Consider the following 608-nt stretch of genomic DNA (forward strand, 5'->3'; position numbering starts at 1 on the left):
AAACCCTAAACCCTAAACCCTAAACCCTAAAAAACCCTAAACCCTAAACCCTAAACCCTAAAAACCCTAAATCGGTGCTCCCCTGCTAATCCGCGAGTCGATGCAGCATTGGATATCCGGACTCTTAATGGTTGCCAGGTCATCGCCCCCTTCATTCTGTCTGTCTCTCAAGATCATTGCACACCCTAAACAAGGAGGCACATGAGCAAACATGATCAAACGCTGAACCAGAAACATAGAGAGCACTCAATCTCTGACTAGGTGGGGTTGGGCGGCCGCCAAGGGCGGTGGGCATGCTGCTGCTGCTGCTGGCTCTCAACGCCGCCGCCGCCACCACCAGCCCCAGCGTCAGGCACTGCGGGTGCCTGGCCCAGCCTGCAGGGGGAGTGCCCCGGTGCTGCCGCCGACGCCACGGAGTTGTTGCCTGCCGCTGCACTGCTCAGGCTGCTGGCGCTGCTGCCAGTGCCGGCAATGGAAGCTGCGAGGCCGCCTGGGTGGCTGCGCCGCCTCCCCTCCACAAACAGCTGCGCCACCTGGCGTGCATACTGCAGGCCGGGAGTGATGGTATCTGGGCTTTCCAGCCCAAAGGTTTCAAAGGTCAGCCCCTG

Source organism: Chlorella variabilis, assembly GCF_000147415.1.
Source record: "Chlorella variabilis unplaced genomic scaffold CHLNCscaffold_16, whole genome shotgun sequence".
In the NCBI taxonomy this organism is placed as follows: Eukaryota; Viridiplantae; Chlorophyta; class Trebouxiophyceae; order Chlorellales; family Chlorellaceae; genus Chlorella; species Chlorella variabilis.